The sequence below is a fragment of the Arachis ipaensis genome, chromosome B2 (genome assembly GCF_059453495.1).
Source record: "Arachis ipaensis isolate K30076 ecotype BB chromosome B2, ASM5945349v1, whole genome shotgun sequence".
In the NCBI taxonomy this organism is placed as follows: domain Eukaryota; kingdom Viridiplantae; phylum Streptophyta; class Magnoliopsida; order Fabales; family Fabaceae; genus Arachis; species Arachis ipaensis.
In genome coordinates, this window is record NC_142437.1 from 38,561,995 (window position 1) to 38,584,090 (window position 22,096).

At 40.0% G+C, this 22,096-nt stretch overlaps 1 non-coding gene across 1 annotated transcript; it reads left to right on the forward strand.

Annotated features, from left to right (window-relative positions):
- The first annotated feature begins 20,925 nt into the window (after positions 1-20,925).
- Positions 20,926-21,029, forward strand: LOC148573652 (small nucleolar RNA R71). The gene has a single exon (XR_015905615.1). It is a non-coding gene; the product is annotated as a small nucleolar RNA R71 (small nucleolar RNA).
- Positions 21,030-22,096: the final 1,067 nt, after the last annotated feature.

Consider the following 22,096-nt stretch of genomic DNA (forward strand, 5'->3'; position numbering starts at 1 on the left):
AAAATTCAGCATCCACAATAGAAACACACAACAAAACAAGGGAGTCCAGCCAATCGGACATCCCCTCGGGAACTCTGGAAGACATCTCTACAATGTTATTGCGAGAAGACATGAGGCCAACTAATCCTACAAGTAAGAAAAGAAGATGGGATTACTAAAAACATCTCAGACAAGGGAGAAAACAACTCAATACGATGCAGGTGAACACACAGAAAAGGAAAACCCCAAGACTCAAACCAAAATCTTGGGGCATCCTTTGGAGGCAGTAACAAAGCAAGGTTTCCAGGAAAATCTACAGCTCTCACCCCAGCATCTTTCAAACAAGAAAAAGACTTCAAACAAGCAAGCATTTCTAGAAGCATAAGTCATCACAGTCAACCAAGCAAAAAGCATTCCCTCAACATCAAAACACGCCAAATGGAAATCATCAAAGGTACGAACTTTTGAGAAATCAGACAAAAAGCAATCAAGCAAAGCAAGGAACGGATGCAGAGTTTCTATCAGATAGTAAAAAATCAGAAGCAACAAACAAAAATCGTATAAAGCCTCGACGGAAATGCCAGAGGAACACACAAAAGAAAGCCAAGAAAAATGCATCTACAGCGACAAACAGATGCAAAATCACGAAAAGGTCCAAACTTTCAAAACATGCAAAAGCAAAAGCTTCACCAAAAAACTAAAGATGAAGCCGTGAAAGAGGCAAGAAAGTTAGTACCAACTTGAAAAGGCAGCAGACTTCAGGGAAGGTGAAAAGGGACGGCGAAATCTGGAATCACTACCTCGAAGCAAAAGAAAAGACACGAGCAAAAGAAAATGTCGCTGTGCTAAAACGTGAAACTACGAACTCCAGGCAGAGGCTTCAGAAAAATCAAACAAACGCCGCAACACAAAGAAAAGTTGAAAGCGAGAGAATGAAGGAAAAAATGCGAAGAAGTTACGAAAAGGGCGAAAGAAAAGAAACCGTTTCTGAGTTTTCAAAATCAAAATAAAGAGCCAAAAGGAAACGGGCAATTAATGCTAAAATTAAAAGGCATTAAACCCTCGCACGTTCCCAAAGCGCCGATATAAAAGCGCGCGCTTTTAGAGGAAAACGTTCTACATTCAAAAGCTTCTACAAAGGAATCGACAAAATGCTTGAGATCGGCTTCACTAAAGAAAGACCGAAGTCAAGAACTCGACCTCAAAAAGAAGACCGAGCTCAAGCAGGGGCACTGTTCATACCCTGGGTCGAGCTGTCCGAACTGGGATGTTCAGTAATAAAGCGAACGACCTCCTTAGGTCAAGCGGACCGACTTCTTTACGAAGAACTCGGCCAAATCGACAGGAAAGCCCAAAAAGGGCCCAATTCAAGGAATACGACCCAAATCCAAAGGTCATTCAGGCCTACAGAGAAGGGTGGTTCCGTTGAAGATGCGCTGACCTCAACCCAAAAGATAAAGATAAGATAAGATAACTAACTTATCTTATCCAAAGGTCGCATCTCACCATTATAAATACACTGGAGCACCCAGGTATAACTCATACTCTGATTCTACATAAAACCTGCTCAATACCCGTGCTAACTTAAGTATCGGAGTCTCTTGCAGGTATCCCCCACCCTCCGGTGGCCAAGGATCAGCAGTGCAGCAAGTCCAACAAGTCGGACACAACAGCTCCGGCCGCCACCAGCCAGCTGGACACGTCATCTCCGACCAGTACCAAGGATCTCATCCGAGATCGACCTCCAGTTTCAGGTAACTCTCGGAACAACAACCTAGGCAAAGAAGGTTCCACAGATCTTGACAAAGCGTATTCAACTCCCGTCCTTCTTTTTCTAAGGACCTCCACCTCTTCACAAGATTTCTCAAATTCAATCCTTTGCTCCTCAATTTTATCCAACCCTTTTCCCTTTCTCACACCATAATTGGGAGGATGAGAAAAGTCTACCTCTACAACACTTTCAAATTTACCGGAAGAAGGTTCTTCAAGCTCAAAGGATTCCTCACCACTAAGATTTGATGATTGATCTTCATTGCCAAGGGAACTCAATTCTTGCTCTATCCCGTCCAATTCTTCATATGGGATATGCCTTGGAGGTTGTGCACATGCCTCCTTAACATCAATTTCAATCTTCTTGGAGGGGTTTTCTTCAACCTTAGGTTCCCATGTCGGTTTCGCATCTCCTAAGCCCTAACCACTTCTTCCTTCTCTTCAACAATCATAGATTTCTCCAATTGTTCTAACACAAAACAACATTCCCCATTTTTCACCAGAGTTTCCAATCTCTCCTTCATTCTATGTTCTTCATTAGATTCTGCACATGTAGCCATGGGAGTTCCTTGAGTGTCCAAACGTTGGGAAGCTAACCGTTTTACCACTTCGTCCAAGGCGACCATGAATTTTTGTACATCACTTTTCATCTCCTCTTGCCCTTGAAGAAGGACACCAAGAATGTCATCCATTGGAGGTTGGGGTGGATGAGAGGGTTCATTATCTTGGAGGAAGGGCTCATAATAGGAAGGTGGTTCATCATAATAAGGATGTGGTGGTTCAGTATTCTTTATTTGTTCCACTTGTTGCATAACACACTCCAATCCTTTGTCCTCAAGTTGAGATTCTACAAACCCCTTCATACCCCTCTCTTCGGTTGCTCCCCCACAATCATCCTTGGACATGTGGCATGAATCCTATGAGTCCAACTTTTGACGGACGGTTGCTTGAAGCCAATCCATTGTTTTCTTGAGACGATCCTTTGATTCTTGTTCCAATTTGCTAACATAAGTAGGATCATATTACTCTTGGATTGATGGAGATAGATATTCTTCCATGGAGGGTTGTGGTGGAAAGTAGAATTCATCTTGTGGGTGAAAGTTCACATACATTGGAGGTGGTTTATCTTGGTCATAGTATGGAGGAGGTGGTTATTGGAAGTGTTGATATTGTGGTAGTTCCATATATGGTTCATATGACTCAAAAGGTGGTTGGTACGGTGGATATGGATTAGGACCATATGGAGGTGTTTGGTGAAAAGGGGCTTGTGAGTATGGTTGATGGCTATGTTGAGGATATGGCTCATAGACATATGGTGCTGATTCTTGATAGTCACAAGGAAGATCATCATAGCCATTTGATTGGTATGCATCATAGAATGGCTCTTGTTCATAGTGCAATGGTGGAGGTTGTTGCCAAGAGGATTGATCATATGTGTATGGCTCCTTCCACCTTTGATTGTCCCATCCTTGATGCATCTCTTGATTGTAATTGATGAACAAAAAATTGATGGTTTATAATTTCACAATAAAATCTTGTTGCAAGTATAGTTTCTAAACCAACAAACAATCTTTTCATACAAAAAATTGTTTGTCACAAGTACAAACCCCAATAATAACCGAAGTATTCAAACCTTGGGTCGTCTCTCAAAGAAATTGTAGGGAAGTGTTGTTGCTATTGGTTATGAGATGTATATTTTGGGGGTTTTGGATAAGGAACAAGAAAAGTAAATTGCAAGAAAGTAACTAATCAACTAAGAAAGCTCTTGGCTTGGTATGAGAACTAGAAGTCCTATCCTCATTATCCTCTTCAATTGTGACAAGAATTGTCCATTGCTCCACTTAGTCAACCTCTAACTATGAAGAAAAGTCAAGTGGAAATAATCAATTTGATTTCTCAAGTCCTAGTAACTCCTAAGGAAAGATTAGCTTTAGTGAAATTCAAATCAACTAGCAACTTTCAATTGTTAATCAACAAAAGAGTTTGATAACTCAAGAGTCTCTAATTACTCAAATCAAGCCAAGAGGAGAAAAAAATCTACTCTAATGTTCCTCTAAACATTTTGTCAAACACTTGGAATGCATAAAATCTAACAATTACTAATACAAGCAATCAACAACCACAATCAAGGAAGGCACAATTAACATGAATTACCTCAAATTGCATTAAAAGAAAATAAAAGGAATAAGAGCGTATCAACAACAAAATGAACAAAATAAAGGAAATTACAACAAAAGAATAGAAGAACAAGATGTAGCAACTGAAAATTGAGAGGGAGAAGTAATTGAGGACATGAATTAAACCTAGATCTAGAGAAGAATTAAACCTAATCCTAATCCTAATTCTAGAGAGAAGAGAGAGCTTCTCTCTCTAGAAACTAACTCTAAAACTAGACTTAAACTTCAACTAACACTACTTGATACTAATATCTTGATCCCCCTTCAATCCTTGGGTTTAATAGCATCAGAAGTGAGTTGGATTTGGGCCTAGGAAGCCCAAAAATTGGCCCCAGCAGATTCACTTTAAGTGGGTCACGTGCGAGCACTGACGCGTACGCATGGGTCACGCGTACGCATCGCTTGATAATTTGCTATCCATGCGTACGCGTCATGTACGCGTACACGTCGCCTTGCGACTTCTCTTTCCACGCTTATGCATCTGCTGCGTGTGCGCGTCGATGAGTGTATCCCAAATCCTTGATTTTCCATGATTTCTCCAATTTGCATGCTTTTTTCTTCACTCCTTTGATCCATTCCTAGTCCTTTTCATCCTGAAATCACTAACAAACACATCAAGGCATCTAGAGGAATCAAAGGTAAATCAAAATTAACAATTTAAGGGCCTAAAAAGCATGTTTTTACACTTAAGCACAATTTAGGAGGAAATTATGAAACCATGTTATTTCCTTAAATAAATGTGGGAAAAATGGATAAAATCCACATAAATTAAGCACAAAATGTACCACGAAATAGTGGTGCATCAAATCTCCCCACACTTAAACAAAGCATGTCCTCATGCTTAACCAAGAAAAGACAAAGGGTATCAACATTTATTTAATGCAACTAAACTACATGCAATCTACTTACATGCAATTATCTAAATGCAAGCACCTAAATGGATGTACTTGGTCAAAATAAATCAATTCCCAAGAAAACCAATATAAGCATAAGGGCTAATGATACTAATAACCAAGCCAAACCACAATTGAATTGAGTCATTGAAGATTAAACATACTTGCAAGAGAAGGGATGATCATGGTAAAAACATGTAATTGAACAATCAAACCCTCACCGAATGTGTATCCGCTCTAGTCGCTCAAGTGTATAGGGTTGATTCACTCAACTCTCCCCTAATCATGCTTTCCAAGATTTGTTTTTCATCTAACAATCAACTATTATTCAATGCATGCATATATATATCATGAGGTCTTTTCTGAGGTTGTAATGGGGCTAGGGTCAAGGTAGGATGCATATGGTCAAGTGAGCTCGAGATTTGAATCTTTGATCAACTTAAACTTTCCAGCTAGCCTATATGATAACCTATACAATTTTGAAGTTAACCTAACTACCCATTCTTCACTTTTTTTTTTCACACACTCATGCATTCTCTTTTTTTTTTAATACAACTCATATGCATTGATTATTGTTGGACTTCACTTTGGGGTATTTTGTCCCATTTTTATTTCTTTTTTTTTAGATATATATATATATATATATATTTTTTTTTCTTTTTATTTTCTCTTTCCTCTCTTTTTTCTTTCTTTTTGCAATAAAGCATATACAAGAGCATCAATGCATATGGTTTTACCTTTAATTAACACATGAGTATATACCCAATTCCCAATGTTTTCAATAGAAATACAACACACACCTTTTTCCAACCAATGTCCCAAGTTTTCCCACACTTGAATGATGCACACACTCACTAGCCTAAGCTAATCAAAGATCCAAATAAAGGACAATTATTGTTTTTTGCTTTAAGGCTTGTAATGTGCTAATATTGAGAACAAAAGGGATTAAAATAAGTTCAAAATTAACTAACAATGGTTGATAAAAGGTAGGCTATTTGGGTAAGTGAGCTAAATGAACAATGGCCTCAATCATTTAAATGCATATATACAAGGAATAATGGACATATAGATTCAAACAAATCAAAGATCACAATCATAGAAAGAGAATAATGCACACAAGAAGGAAAATAAAGTGGTTATAGGATGTAACCACATCATTAGGCTCAAAACTCACAAGCTTGTGTTCTTAGCTCAAAACATGCTCCACAAGATATAATTCAAGCAAGTTCAATGAAAACAAAATTTTTTTTACTCAAATCAATTGTGCCCTATAAGTAATTTCTTGTAAACTTTCATCATTTTGACAAAGCTTATTTCCTAGATGCAATGTTGTGATTGAGAAAGGTAAAAATACTTAGTTTAATCCCCTTTTCGATCAAAACAAATCTCATAAGAAAAAGGAGTAAACTAAGCTTAATAGTCCATGTTTTTTTCTAATCACAACTAAACTCATACTAAACTACTATATATATATGCTATCAACTAAAAATGTAAATCAAACTAAAAGTCTCAAAATATACACATCCAAGATGCTAAGTACAATAAACTAAAAGTATCCAAAATAGCAATACAATAATCCAAAATGCAGTAAATGAGAGCACAAGTACTAAAGTAAGATAAAATAAAGCAACTAAAACTGAAGTCTGAAATTTTCACCCAAAATATGAACTCTGCCGACGACGTCGACCTCCCCACACTTAGAAGTAAGCATCGTCCCCGATGCTACAAGTAAGCCTAGGTGAGAGGGTCGACATCTGCATCTGGTTGGGGCTCTGGCTATGGCTGCGGCTATAGCTGTGTAGAAGCTCGAATCTCTGGAGGTTCCTCTATCTGCCTAGCCTCCTCCTCATGATCCGCCTCCTCCTCAGAATGATCAGAAGTGTCGGAATCAGGGGGTATGATGGCTCCCAGCGATGCCAACATCTGAGTCACGCGCCAAAAGTGTCGCTCGATGCGGCGTCGCTACGATCCATGCGCTCGATCAGATGCTGGACTAGTCTGTAGGTCGGCTGAAGTGTTGATGATGGTGGTGGTGGTGGCTGACTGGCCACTGCGGATGGTGCAGTGGGTGGTGGAGCTGCTGTAGAAGATGACAGGCCAGATGCTGCTGCTGCTGAGCGGGCTCTGGACCTACGCAGGGCTAGTCTATCGTCCACTCAAGTTTCCCACGGAATCACTTTCTCCTTTCCGTGGATCAAGGGTGGTGACTCATCATCCTGATCAGAACGAGCATGTCCACCGGGATCTCTGAGAAGTGCGTGGTAGGCATCACATAATGAGCAAAGATCTGCTGCCATGTCCTCGCCTCCCGAGTCAGATAATCGAGCATCATCCCCTTGGGTTTTGTTTTATTGGCATCCATCTCCCAAGGGGCGTCCGTGGTGGCAACTATACTCCTCAGCACATCATAGTCATATGTCATACAGTGTATCTCCGCCTCAGCCTGCATAAAAGCATCTGTGTCACCGGTCTTAGGCTGACAGTGGAGTGCATCCTCAATATTAGTGTCTGTAATCAGGATCCGGCCGCCTCTCAAGTGAATCGAGTCAAGGGTCGGTGTATAGAAGTTGCAATAAAACTCACGCACCCATGACTTGTTCACCCTAGCTATCTCCCTATCCATGAAGGACAGGCCTAACCCCTCAATCTGAAGTTCAATGGACTGCCTCAAATATGAAGGGATAACCAGCTTCTTTTCCAGGTTGAGCTTCTGCCCTTGAAAAGTTGGGAAGTGGAGCTCACGGTACAAGTTTGGAAACTTCTCTCCGTTGGTAGGGGGTAGTAATTGATCTGCTTTCTCCTTGTCTAAAAGAGGGTTCTTGGCATAACTGGAGAAGGGAGAAGCAGTGGAAGATTGAGATTTCTTCCTTTTTTGAGAGGTAACCTTGGCTTTTTCTCTGTCAGTCATCCTGGAGAAAATAGAAATCACAGGATATAAACAATTAAGCCAAGTAGAGGAGTATAAAGCAAGGAATTATGAAACAGACAGAAAAATAGACAACAAGAGGATTGACATATTTATGAAGTGAGTTAAAGGCGAGAATTCTTGAAATGCAAGCAAACATAATTCAGACAACAATCAAAACACAATCCAAGAAACATGCAACAATAACGAAATGCTTGTTTGTTAAGCAACCATAATCATCATGCCCGAAAGAATATAAAAGAGTTAATGTGAAAACAAAGAAGGAGAATTGGAGAGTTAACAAGGTCAAAAGTTAGAAAACATAGGTCAAATATTAGTGACATGACAATTATGGGACTTAACCAAGAGAAGCTCAAAAAGTATAGAAAACAAGCACACTCACATTCATGAGTATGATTCAAGTCATTGATGATAAAATATGGCATGCATAAAAGCAAAGAAGAGGAAAAACAAGTCATCATCAATGTGTATAATCAAGTTTGTAAAAATTGGTGTTGAAAGATTGAAAATGTACTTATGTAACCTAAGGCAAATTAGGCAGTGAAAATAGTTACATAAGCAATATTGCACCAACAATTATAACTTGAAAGGACCTCAATTGGAATGCACAAGATTAGGCCACTTGAAAGTTTATGAAAACACTTCAATGGTCAATGAAAAATAAATTTGAAAACGACCATGAAGGAAAGAATTTGGGGCCTATCTTGAGCGGTTCAAGACATAATAGAGGTTTAAGATTGATTGGTTCATCAAGTTCCAATTCACACAGAAATTTGTCAATTAGCACCTTGACTCCATCAATCATCAATACACATATGAGGGAACCAAAATACAATGGAAAGCTGGCCAAAGTAACCTATGAATTGAACTTGGTGTAAGGTAAGTAAATCTCAAATTCAAAAGTGCCAAGTTCAATTCCTAGGTTGCAAGTTAATAACATATTACTTTTCAAAAATTTTGGTAGCATTCCGATAGTAAATTGGACGTTTTCGGGTAACAAATAGCAGCAAAATAACACATATGAATCCATATAGCATCAACAAGCAAAATAATTGATCAATTCATATGGTTCAGGCAACATTAAGCAATCTAAAACAGCTTAAATCACATGGCGGTACCCAAAATTAACAAACAGCGATATGGAAAAGCACACAACACCAACATCATCTCCATTTAGCAAGCAAGTAACATTCAGAAATTGAACAAAAATGGAGCACTTATCAGGCCTAGAATCCTCTAACCACAACCTAGCTACCTAACCACATGCAATGCTAATCTAACCTAATCAAACAGAATTCAAACATTGCTAACTAAATTATTTATACAGAAGCATACACAAAGAAATGAAAAATGTAGGGGAAATGGAGGGACCTGGAAAGATGAGCAAAGCAGAACTGGAAGAGGCAAGAGAAGTAAAAATGGAGGTTGAGGGGGCAGTGCCGATCAGAGACGGCGGCAGCCTGGTGCAGCAGTGGCACTGAGATGGTAGGACTGAGGTGTCGTGGAGTGGCACAGAGCAGGGAACAGGGAAGCAACACAAACTAGGGCACCAGATTCTGCCCTTGGTACGGAGATAGTAGAGAAATAGCTGAGAGGGGAGGAAGGGTTTGGTGATGGTGAAGTGGAGTTCGCCGGCGGCAATGGGTTTACGGCGGTGCTGGTTTGAGCAGAGAGGGAAAGGGTCGAGAGTAGGTGAAAGGGGAAATGAGGAAGGGTGAAATGGGGTGAAGAGGAAAGAGAGAAGGGAGACGTGAGGGTAGTCGGCGGCGGTGGGTATCGCCGGGATGGTGTTGCAGAAGTTGAGAGGGTGGTGATGGAGGTTCTGGAAAAAATGGAACGTTGAAGTGGAAGGGGGAGGGACGCGAATGGATTAGGGCTTGCGCGTAGATGAGGTTAATGAATTTGAATCTATGCGTACGTGTCCATGACGCGTGCGCGTGGGTGGACAGAAGAGAGAATCCACGCGGATGCGTCAATCATGCGTAAGCGTGGATGTGCCAAGGTAAAATCGACGCGTGAGTGTCATGGATGCTTGTGCGTAGATGGGGAGTGTGTAAATCGACGCGTACGCGTGATGGACACATATGCGTGGGTAGGAGTCGCGCGTTTCGCACAGTGTTCACGCAATGTTCGTGCAACTCTCGGGAAAAAGTATGGGTGCTGCATTGACGCATCGACGCATACGCGTACGCGTGCCTGCCCCTCTTTTTTTTAGAAACAATAACAATCCTCCTAACACTCTCTACAACTTAAAACCAACCAAAATGAAAAATTAACAAAAATATTTTTGGGTTTTGAAGAATTTTCAAACACAAAGCAAACATAACTTGCACCTCAAGCAACTAATAACCAAAGCATTAAAACAAGGCTATATGAAGAGGAAAACTATCTATAATGGCAACTCAATTCACTTATTAATCAAAGCTACAAGAGAAAGGAAAGAGTTTACCATGGTGGGGTGTCTCCCACCTAGCACTTTTAGTTTACATCCTTAAGTTGGACATTTGGTGGGGTCCTTGCTATGGTGGCTTATGCTTGAATTCATCCTTGAATCCCACCAATGTTTGCATCTCCAATGTCCACCGGGATCCCAAATTAGACGCATAAAGCCTTCGAGTACACGTAAGTAGATGACAAGGCCCCAAGAGTTTTGATTGTTGAAATGAATTTCGGGGTCCCAAACCTTATTCTTGCACCCATCTTCTTGTTGACTATCATAGTTAAATCTGGGTGACAAGGCTTGTGAATTCTCAATTACGCATCCAAACATTCTCCTAGACCCTTGCAATTTGGTTCTGTACCAACCTTTACTATTCAACTTTGAGTATGCAACCATCATGAACTTAGGGTGATGTTTCCAACCACTACACAATTCTCTTCTACTCTTAATTCCATAAAGAGCTTTAAGTTGACCATCATTTTCAATCAAACCATATTCAAGTGAGAAAGTAAAGCTTAGGGATAAGAGATTTACCCACTTGAATGAAAGAATGGACGGTGATGGCTTAGGGAGAGATATTTCCAATGGCTTTACAAGCTCCACTCCCTTGTGTTCTTCTTTGGTGACTTCCACCTCTTGACAACTTCCTTCAACTTCTCCTTGCTTGACAACTTCTTCCAACTCCTCCTCATCATCAATTAAATCAAACTTCGAAGGTTGTGTAAAGTCCACTTCAACATCAATTTCACATTCATTAGAAGAATCTTCAACAAGGTTACTTATGTCACTTGGTGTATAGTTATCTTTAATGACCTCAAATTCACGCTCAATGGGGATGGATTCAATTTTAGATAAAAATTCATCAATGATTGAATCTGTCTCTTGATCAACCTCTTCAAAGTCTCCAACTATGATAGGTCTTGGAGGTTGTACACCTTCCTCAACATCAATATTAAGCTTCTTGGAGGGAGGCTCTTGAGATTCCCATGGTGGTTCCGCATCTCCTAAGTCTTCAACCACTTCTTCCTCTTCTTCAACAATCATGGCTTCCTCCAATTGCTCCAATACAAAATCCCACTCCTTATTCTCACCCAGAGTTTCTAGTCTCTCATTCATGCTACACTCTTCTATTGATTCACCACAATTGACAATGGGATTGCCTTGAGTGCACGAGTAGCGGGAGGCTAAAGTGTTTACTACCTTGATCAAAGCGGCTGTAGATTCTAGTACCTTCCTTTTCATCTCTTTTTGCCTTTGCAGGAATAAAGTGAGAGAATCATCCATTGGGGCTTGGGGTGGATAGGAGGGTTCATCATTTTGGAGAAAGGGTTCATAATAGGAAGGTGGTTCTTCTTGATGAAAATATGGTGGTGAGGTGTATTGAGGTGATTTTTGGGAGTAATTGTGTTGGAATGTGGGTGGCTCTATGGATTTTCTTACATAATGGTCACAAGGATGAGGTAAAGGTGATTGGTTATATGATGGATAAGGGTAATAGGGAGGTAATTGGTAAAAAGGGGCTTGTAAGTATGGCTGAGGAGGTTCATAGGTATAGTATGGTGGTCGTTGATTGTCACGAAGAGGTCTACCATAACTATTGCCGTGGTATGCATCTTGGAATGGATCTCGCTCATGGTACATTGGAGGGGCTTGTTGCCAAGAGGGTCGATCAAATCCTTATGGCTCCTCTCATCTTTGATTGGTCCATTCTTGATGCATGTTGTCATTGAAATTCACATTTTCTACAACATAATTTGAGCCAAACTCATAGTCAAAGGGATGAGAATTCATAGTGAAATTAAAAACAAAAATAATAAAGTCCTAAAGCTAACAAAAACTAGAAAACAAACAAAAGGCAAACATATTCACAATATTCACATATAGACAACAACCAATAACAAGCGCACATTTGCAAGTTCTCCGGCAACGGCGCCATTTTGATAAACGAAAAATTGATGGTTGAGAATTTCACACTAAAATTGATGCGCATAAACTTGTTATGCTACGATTTAGGAAATTGCACGATCGGCAAAATTCCTTCCGGCAAGTGCACCGGTTATCGTCAAGTAAAAACTCACAATAGAGTGAGGTCGAATCCCACAAGGATTGGTTGAGTGAGCAATTCAGATTAGAAGTGTGTTCTAGTTGAGCGGAATCAAGATTTAGATGAGAATTGCGGAATGTAAAATTGGCGGGAAAAGTAAATGACAAGAAATTGAAATGGCGGAATCTTAAATTGCATGAATTAAAGAGCAGAATGTAAATTGCTGAAATTAAAAGGGAATGGGGGTGATTGCATGAATTGAGTTGCAGAATGTAAAGAGAAAGTGGAAATCAGAAATGGGGAATTCATTGGGTTATAGGAGATATTGAGATCTCCGAATCAAAACATGTTTATCTCTTCCTCAACCAATGCGTTCATTGAATTTTGCTTGGCAATCTTATATGATTGGATCCCAATCCCTTGGCTCACCAATTCTCTCTAAAAACAAACAAATTCCCAATCCCTTGGTTTAAATGTTCATAAGAAGAGATGATGCTCGATCACTGATTATACCACACAGTTTCATGAACCACAATTTGGTAGGATTACATGTCACAATATCCATCCAAACCCCAATCCAATTCACTGTGAGAAAGCTTCTCTAGCATGAATCCTCCATTCCTTTCCCAAGGTTCCGAAGGATTCCAATTATGGGTAGTTTCTTTCCCAAGACAACTACCCAATGGAATTAGATCGAGAAGCTTTCTAACAAAATTCAAGAGAAAAGATTGAAGAAGAAGATAAAACTATTATTGATTCATTGAATTACAATAGAGCTCCCTAACCCAATGAAAGGGGTTTAGTGAGTCATAGCTCTGAATTCAACTACAAAGATATGAAAACTAGCTAAAAATGAAAAGGTAAAAGTCCTTCTAACTTAAATTCTATCCTATTTATACACTTTCTATATTGAGCTTCTGTTGTGTTTCTTGGGCTTTGAGGCCTCTCCCTGCTTTCCTTTTGCCTTGGGTTTATGATCCATAATCTTGATGAGGCTGCTGATCCAAATTCTGTAACATTCATTGAGCCAACTTAGTGATAATCAAATAATGGCACATGACTCAATAAATTGAAATTTCAGACTCATCAATCCTTCAGGCCCAATCCCATAAACCATGATATTCAATTGGATTTCATACCAGAATAAGTTTAAGTTAATGTTTGTGCTCAAATACTAACTTAAACCACAATATTTTTGGTCCAGAAACCTTTTCCAAGAGTGGCGTTTAAGTTGCAGTTTAAGCTTAAACTGCAGCTTAAACGCCAGACACTTCCAGTGAGGCCTTTTGTAGAAGCACGTTTAAGCTTCAGTTTAAGGTTAAACTGAAGCTTAAACGTGGAAATGGAAGAAGGCAGCCCTGGAGAGTCATGTAGTCGAACACGTTTAAGCTTCAGTTTAAGGTTAAACTGAAGCTTAAACGTGGATATAGGAAGGGCAGCCCTGGAGGTCGAACACGTTTAACCTCCAGTTTAAGGTTAAACTGGAGGTTAAACGTGGAAATGGAAGGAGGCATCCTGGAGGTCGAACACGTTTAACCTCCAGTTTAAGGTTAAACTGGAGGTTAAACGTGGAAGCTTAGAAGGGTAGCCCTGGAGGTGTCGAACACGTTTAAGCTCCAGTTTGAGGTCAAACTGGAGCTTAAACGTGGAAATGGAGAGAGCAACCCTGGAGGAGAAAACTTGGTCGAACACGTTTAAGCTCCAGTTTGAGGTCAAACTGGAGCTTAAACGTGGAAATGGCTCCCTGGTGCTTTTCCCATTCTGGCGTTTAACCTCCAGTTTAAGGTTAAACTGGAGGTTAAACGTGGAACTCCTTCCTGAGTGGCATTCTCATTCTGGCGTTTAACCTCCAGTTTAAGGTTAAACTGGAGGTTAAACGTGGAATGCTTCTTTGGTGAGACTTTCATTCTGGCGTTTAACCTCCAGTTTAAGGTTAAACTGGAGGTTAAACTTCAATTCCAGCATTTCTTAGCCTTCCTGATTCTGGCGTTTAAGCTCCAGTTTAGGCTTAAACTGGAACTTAAACTCCACATGTGATATTCAAGCTTCCTTTATTGATTTTGTTGCTTCCTTGCTTAGCCTCTTCTTCCCTGAAATCATCCAAACAATTGCATCAAAGTCTTGCAAAATTTCATGAGAAATCTTCCATTCATAGCATTCAAGTAATATAACTAAAACTCATGGAATTTGCATTAAAATCATACTGTTTGGATGGTTCATTGCTTTGTTCTTCATTTAACCATTTTTGGTTACTTTAAGCTCAAGAAAATGCATAAAACAACTAAAACTAACAGAAAAATGCTAGTGAAACTAGCCTAAGATGCCTTGGCATCACAACACCAAACTTAATACTTGCTTGTCCCTAAGCAAGTCCTGAGTTATTTGAGAAGAAAGTATGAAACAGAAAGCAATTACATTGGCTATATTAGCAAGCATTTGAAGTTCATCAGAAGGGTTTTATGCAAAAAGTTGCAGCATCACTTTTTCATACTTATCAGGTAAGATTATCACTTTTTCATTGCATCCATCAAACACTGCTATGGCCTCTTGTTATTCTTATGTCTTTGGCACTTTTCTCTTCTTTGTTTTTCTTTTCTTTTTCTTAGAGCTACTTTGCTCCTTGTTTGCTTAGTGTCATGTGTTGCACAAGCCTTTGGCATTTTCTTTTTCTTATCAGTGCACTACACATATCCACTTTAGGCATTTTAGTTCACATTTCTTCTTGAGACATTGGTGCCCAGCACCTCTTTGTGTGACTAAATGTTTTGTATTTAGGTTGCTCTTGATAATGGACTTTTGGTTGATAATCCCGGGTTAGTTAACCCAAGTTACCAAGTGTTGAAACACTCCTCAGAACCTATTCATCCAAGCATATCCTTAATACATAAACACCACAGGCATTTGTCTCAGAAGTTCAAACCATTGGTGCCTAGCTTATTTTCTCAATTTTTTTTTTTTTTTTTTGCTTTTTGGTTGCTTTTTTTCAGTGGCTTTTTCTTCTTCTTTTTCTTTCTTTTTCATGACCAAAGACATTTATTCATCAAGATCCATAGACAGTTTTCAATTTCTACATAAAAAATGATAATTCTACACTCTATTTCCAGTGATCTGACTTAAACAATCAAGCATGCATACCACCACTTAATTCTACTTGATTTGTCACTAATTGAGCCAAGTTACTTTTGTTCAAACTTTTCTTTTATTTTTGGAAACAGAACAAGCATGGCAAGCATTTGTTTAAGAAGGTGGAGTTATATCCAAACATCTAGGTATTCACTTTATTCAAAGCAATAAACAGACTAAATACTTCACATTCCAGAAAGATTCAACATTTACAGTTTAAACCAGAACAAGCATGCTTTTGTTTGCCCTTTTTAAAGAATTATCAAGGAACAATACCACCTTGTGAAATTCCTTGTTTTCTCTTTGTTGCTAGGAAACAATTTGATTTCTCCTTCTTCTCCTAAATGTTGCTTCATGCTTTAAGATCCTTGTTTCCTTTCCTGCAAAGAGTGATGAAGTTGCTTGCTCCTCAAGCACTTGAGTGGTTAGCTCAACTATATGTGGGTAAGTATCTGAGTCTTAAGTTGGTGTGTGAACACCAAACTTAGTCTCCCACTTACTTCTCTGTGCTTTGAATCCTTGAGTTCTCTTTGGAATGAAGTTGCTGCTAAGGGTTTTAAGCATTTCTGTGACTGCTTAGAATGGTTGTTCCTTTCATATAATTCAAAGGTTGTTGTGTTCAGTTGATCTTTATGGTGGAACACCAAACTTAGAGTCACACATTCCCCTTTGAATTATTGATCCACGAATTCATTGTTTGGTGTGAAACACCAAACTTAATTCTTTGCAATGCACAGAAACTCTTTCACCCTTTTTATTGAAACAAATAAAAGAAACAGCAAAAGGGTATCACCTCAGGTTGGGTTGCCTCCCAACAAGCGCTTCTTTAACGTCATTAGCTTGACGGTCAGCTTCCTCAGTTGAGGTGATATTTAACCTTGTCCTTCTCCTCCACATCTCCCAAGTAATGTTTGAGTCTTTGACCGTTCACAACGAAGGTTCGTTGTGACTTTTCTTCCATGATTTCTACTTGTCCATATTTGGAGACCTTGGTGACAAGGAATGGTCCAGACCACCTTGACTTTAGCTTCCCTGGAAATAGCTTCAGCCTAGAATTGTAGAGCAATACTTTTTGTCCTTCTTCAAATTTCCTTGGGGCTATGTTGCTGTCATGCTTCTTCTTTGCTCTTTCTTTGTAAATTTTGGCATTCTCATAAGCTTCAGCTCTGAATTCTTCCAACTCTTGAATTTGCAACATCCTTCTTTCTCCAGCAGCTTTGCTGTCCAAGTTCAAAAGTTTCAAGGCCCAGTATGCCTTGTGCTCCAACTCCAGTGGCAAATGGCAAGCTTTTCCATATACTAGTTGGAAAGGAGACATTCCAATTGGTGTTTTGAAAGCTGTCCTATATGCCCAAAGAGCATCATCCAGCTTAATCGACCAGTCCTTCCTTGAAGTTCCCACAGTCTTTTCCAGGATTCTTTTGAGTTCTCTGTTAGATATTTCGGCTTGCCCACTTGTCTGTGGATGGTATGGTGTGGCTACCTTGTGTTTGACTCCATATTTTAGAAGCAATGCCTCTAATGGTTTGTTGCAGAAGTGGCTTCCTCCATCACTGATGATTGCTCTTGGAACCCCAAAACGGCAAAAAATGTGTTTTCTGAGGAAGTTCATGACTACCTTATTATCATTGGTTGGAGTTGCTATTGCTTCAACCCATTTGGAGACATAGTCTATTGCCACAAGAATGTAATTATTTGAGTATGAGGAGGGAAAGGGTCCCATGAAATCTATCCCCCATACATCAAACAATTCAAGTTCCAGAATGAATTGTTGTGGCATTTCATTTCTTCTTGGCAGGTTCCCCGCTTTCTGGCATTCATGGCAGTGCTTCACTAGTTCCTTTGCATCTTTGAATATAGTGGGCCAATAAAAACCACACTGCAACACCTTAGCTGCTGTTCTTTCTCCTGCAAAATGTCCTCCATAAGTGGAGCCATGGCAGTCCCATAAGACTTCCCTTCCTTCTTCCTCTGATATGCATCTTCTGAGTATGCCATCGGAACATTTTTTGAACAAGTATGGTTTGTCCCAGATGAAGTATTTGGCATCATTTACCAATTTCTTCCTTTGATGTTTGTTAAATTCCAACGGTAAACTCCCAGTGGCCTTGAAGTTTGCTATGTCTGCAAACCAGGGTGCTTTGTGAATTACCATGAGTTGTTCATCAGGAAAGCACTCATTTATATGTGTGCTTTGTGCGCTTCCTTCTTCACATGGTATTCTTGATAAATGGTCTGCCACCTTGTTCTCTACACCCTTCTTGTCTTTGATTTCAATGTCAAATTCCTGCAACAAAAGAACCCATCTAATAAGTCTTGGTTTGGATTCTTGTTTAGCAAGTAAGTATTTTAAAGCTGAATGATCAGTGAAGACAATGACTTTAGATCCAATGAGATAGGATCTAAATTTGTCAAATGCAAAGACTATTGCCAAGAGTTCTTTTTCAGTGGTTGTGTAATTCCTTTGGTTATCATTCAAGACTTTACTGGCATAATAAATCACATGTACCAAATTGTCTTTCCTTTGTCCTAACACTGCCCCAATAGCAAGGTCTGATGCATCACACATCAGTTCAAAAGGTAAGTTCCAATCAGGTGGGGCAATGATAGGTGCAGAGGAAAGTTTTTGCTTCAAAATTTCATAGGCTAGCATGCAATTTTTATCAAATACAAAGGGTGTATCAGAGACAAGCAAGTTACTCAAAGGTTTGGCTATTTTAGAAAAGTCTCTAATGAACCTTCTGTAAAAACCAGCGTGTCCCAAAAAACTCCTAACTGCCTTGACATTACTTGGTGGAGGTAGTTTTTCAATGAGTTCCACCTTAGCTCTGTCCACCTCAATGCCTCTATTAGAGATTTTGTGGCCAAGGACTATTCCTTCTGTGACCATGAAATGGCATTTTTCCCAGTTTAATACTAGGTTAGTCTCTTGGCACCTCTTAAGCACCAAGGCAAGGTGGTGTAGGCAGCTAGAAAAAGAATCTCCAAACACAGAAAAATCGTCCATGAAGACCTCAATAAATTTTTCAATCATGTCCGAAAAGATGGACAGCATGCATCTTTGGAAAGTGGCAGGTGCATTGCACAATCCAAAGGGCATGCGTCTATAAGCAAAAACTCCATATGGACAAACAAATGATGTTTTCTCTTGATCTCTAGGATCAACTACTATTTGGTTGTAGCCTGAATATCCATCCAAAAAGCAATAGTAAGCATGTCCGGCAAGCCTTTCAAGCATCTGATCCATGAATGGGAGTGGGAAATGATCTTTTCTGGTGGCTTCATTGAGCTTCCTGTAGTCTATGCACATCCTCCACCCAGTGACAGTTCTTGTGGGTATGAGTTTGTTCCTCTCATTTGGCACCACAGTTATGCCACCCTTCTTGGGAACTACATGGATGGGACTAACCCATGTGCTATCAGAAATGGGGTAGATTACCCCTGCCTGCCATAACTTCATGACCTCCTTTTGTACCACTTCTTTCATGACGGGGTTCAATCTTCTCTGAGCTTGGATGGAGGGTCTAGCATCCTCTTCTAACAAGATTTTATGCATGCATATTGATGAACTTATCCCCTTCAAATCAGCTAGGGTCCATCCAATGGCATCTTGATGAGTTTGTAGCACCTTAATCAATTCTTCTTCCTGTTCTTGACTCAGGGCAGAGCTAATGATAACAGGATGACTCTCATCACTACCCAAGTATGCATACTTGAGATTAGGGGGCAATGCTTTGAGCTCAGGTTTTGGTGCTTCCTTCTCTTCTTTCACTATCTCTGGCATGTTTGGCATAGTTGTTTCAGCAGCCTTGATGTCACTAACTTCTATGTCCTTGGTGAACTCCTCCTCTGCCACTTCCTTTGTTGTTTCCTCAAAGGTTTCTTGTACTGCAATGTCCACTACATCCACCCTCATGCATTCCCTTAGTGATTCTGATGGATAGCTCATTGCCTTGAATACATTAAACACCAATTTCTCATCATGTAGTCTAAGAGTGAGTTCACCCTTTTGTACATCTATGATGGCTCCAGCAGTAGCCAGGAATGGTCTTCCCAGAATTATTGAAGCTTTGGCTTCTTCCTCCATATCTAACACCACAAAATCAGCAGGAAATATAAAATCTCCCACCTTCACCAACAAATCCTCAACTATCCCATGAGGGAATTTAAAAGTTCGATCTGCCAATTGGAGGGCCATTCTTGTTGGTTTGGCTTCCTCAATCTTCATTCTTCTCATCATTGTTAGAGACATCAAATTGATACTGGCCCCTAAGTCACACAAGGCCTTCTCCACCATGACTTCTCCTATGATGCAGGGGATTTGGAAACTGCCTGGATCCTTCAATTTCTGAGGCAATTTGTGCTGAATGATGGCACTGCATTCTTCAGTTAATAACACAGTTTCCTCATTTCTCCAGCTTCTCTTCTTGGTCATCAATTCCTTTAAGAATTTTGCATATAGTGGCATTTGCTCTATTGCCTCAGCAAAGGGAATGTTGATTTGAAGCTTCTTGAAAATCTCCAAGAACCTGGAGAATTGGCCATCCTTTTCACTTTTCATCAAACGTTGAGGATAAGGTGCTTTAGGTGTATAAGGCTTCAGGACCTCTTTTTCTTTTTCTTTTGTTGCAGACGGTGTAAAAGATTGTCCTTGTTCTTTGTCTTTCACATTTTCCTTTGCTTCATCCTCTGTGGTTTCCTTTGAGATCTCCTTCAGATTCTTTCCACTTCTGAGGGTTATGGCTTTACATTCTTCCCTTGCAATAGCCTTGGCAGCATGAGAAGCGCTTGTCCCAGGGGTTTGCTTAGACAAATACACAATTTGATTTTCTAGCTTCTGGATGGCAGCTCCTTGGTTTTGCAGGTTAGAGTTTACTTCTTCCTTAAAAGCTTTCAATTCGGTTATGTCTTGACTCATGGTTGCAAGCATTCCTTCTATCCGGTTTAATTGATTTTGAAATTGTTGGTTCGGATTAGGTTGGGTAGGTTGATTATTTTAACCTTGATATGATGGTTGGGAGTAAGTGTTTTGTGTGGCTTGGTATGATCTTTGGTTGGAGTTTTGGTATGTGGAATTGTTGTGTTGGTTGTGGTTGTAAGGTTTGTGGTTTTGTGGTTGGGTTTGTTGGTTCCCCCACCCAAAGTTTGGGTGATTTTTCCATCCTGGGTTGTAAGTGTTGGAATGTGGATCATATGATTGCCTTTGTTGGTTTCCCACATAGTTGGCCTCTTCCCAATCACCTCCTTCAATGCTTACTTCCTCTTGATCTTGTGTGTGTATTGCAGCCACTTGCTTTGTTTCTAATTGCCTGGTAAGCTCTGCTAGTTGCTTGGCAAACACTTTGTTTTGGGCTAGAATTGTATCAACATGGTTTAGCTCCATGACTCCCTTAGTGTTGTGCCTCTCTGATGCATAGTAGTACTCATTCTCAGCCACTGTCTCAATCACTTCAATGGCTTCTTCCACAGTCTTTTTCCTGTTTAATGAACCTCCCGATGAATGGTCTACCGCCTTCCTTGATTCATAAGAAAGTCCATCATAGAAAATATGCAATTGCACCCAGTCATGGAACATGTCTGGTGGGCATTTCCTTGTCAAATCCTTGAATCTCTCCCATGCCTCGTAGAGAGTTTCACCATCTTGTTGTCTAAAAGTTTGAACCTCAGATCGAAGCCTATTGACCTTTTGTGGGGGGTAGAAACGTGCCAGAAACTTGCTTTCCACCTCATCCCATGTTGTTAGACTCCCCCTTGGGAATGATTCCAGCCACTTAGCTGCTTTGTCCCTAAGTGAAAATGGGAACAAAAGCAGTTTATAGGCATCTTCCTGGACTCCATTGGACTTCACAGTGTCACAAATTCTCAGGAATTTTGTGAGATGTTGGTTGGGATCTTCATTAGCACTCCCACCAAATGAACAATGATTCTCCACAAGTGATATTAGCTGTGGTTTGAGTTCAAAATTGTTGGCCTGAATGGGTGGTTTCTGAATGCTGCTACCACAATTCCCAGAGGTTGGGTTTATGTATGAACTAAGAACCCTCCTCTCAGGAATGGCATTGTTTCCATCAGCTCTCTCATGGTTGTGAACTTCTCTATCCATGTTGAGATCTAGAGCTTCCTCAAAATTGTCCTCAGATTCTCCTTCAGATTCTTCTTCTCCCAGTACTCTCTTCCCTCTTGCTTCCCTTCTAAGTCTATGAAGGGTCCTCTCTGGTTCGGTATATGGAGGAGTTGATGTCTCTCCTCTCCTACCTGTCATACAAGAACACAGCACAGGCAACAACAAGTGAAATACTCTTGGTTAATGGAAGAGTATGGTTAGAGCAATTGAGGAATTAATTCAAACAGTTAGTGAGTCAGTGAGTTAGTTGCTTGAATTTAAAGGCATAAAGAAAGAAAGCATGTAACAGAGTGCAGAAATTAAAATTCAACAAGTAACTTGTACTGAATTAATCAAAACACACAAAAAAAAAATGCTCAATCTAGTTAACTTCCAATTGGAGAATTGTCAATCGAAAACCAATCCCCGGCAACGGCGCCATAAACTTGATGCGCATAAACTTGTTATGCTACGATTTAGGAAATTGCACGATCGGCAAAATTCCTTCCGGCAAGTGCACCGGTTATCGTCAAGTAAAAACTCACAATAGAGTGAGGTCGAATCCCACAAGGATTGGTTGAGTGAGCAATTCAGATTAGAAGTGTGTTCTAGTTGAGCGGAATCAAGATTTAGATGAGAAT